This window comes from Eurypyga helias, unplaced genomic scaffold (assembly GCF_000690775.1).
Source record: "Eurypyga helias isolate BGI_N326 unplaced genomic scaffold, ASM69077v1 scaffold44863, whole genome shotgun sequence".
Taxonomy (NCBI): Eukaryota; Metazoa; Chordata; class Aves; order Eurypygiformes; family Eurypygidae; genus Eurypyga; species Eurypyga helias.
The window spans coordinates 1-605 of NW_010240073.1; positions in this window are offsets into that span (position 1 = coordinate 1).

Genomic DNA, 605 nt, shown 5'->3' on the forward strand with positions numbered 1-605 from the left:
GGGGCAGGGGTGGGGCGGTGTTGAGTTTATTTTACTTGGTTTCTAATACTAAGTGTCAATCTAGATGCTATTCTTACCATCCTGGTAAGCTAAAAATGTTTGAGAGTTCACACTTTGTTGAGAAAGCGATTATCTAAAGAGAAAGTACATATGAATGATTTCACTGTATTTCAAACCAGAAAATTTCTATTTGCCCAAGACTAAAAAAGCTAACCTAGAAGAAATTTGAGATTCACTTCACCTTGTATAGATATAACCGCAAGTGCATGCTCTGCTCTCTTCAACTTAAAAAGGATTTCACACCATGACAGGTTTCATTCTGCATTAAAATTGCAAATCTTCTATGTGGCCCAGTTTCAGTTGCAATTGATCTGCTTTGTCGTCATAGATTAAAAAAACAGCGAAGGGCACTGCAGCTTTAAATATTTCAGAGCTATGTAGCTAGTAAATAGACTCCATTGCAATATGGCTCTGAAGGTCGTGTCCTATTGTCTATTTTCTCTGCAAGTATTTTGAACAGCATAAAATGGTTTATTTTATACAATACCTCCCTGCCATTTCTAAATCACGTCAATTGTATTAGGCATTTCCTTACTGGAAAGGAC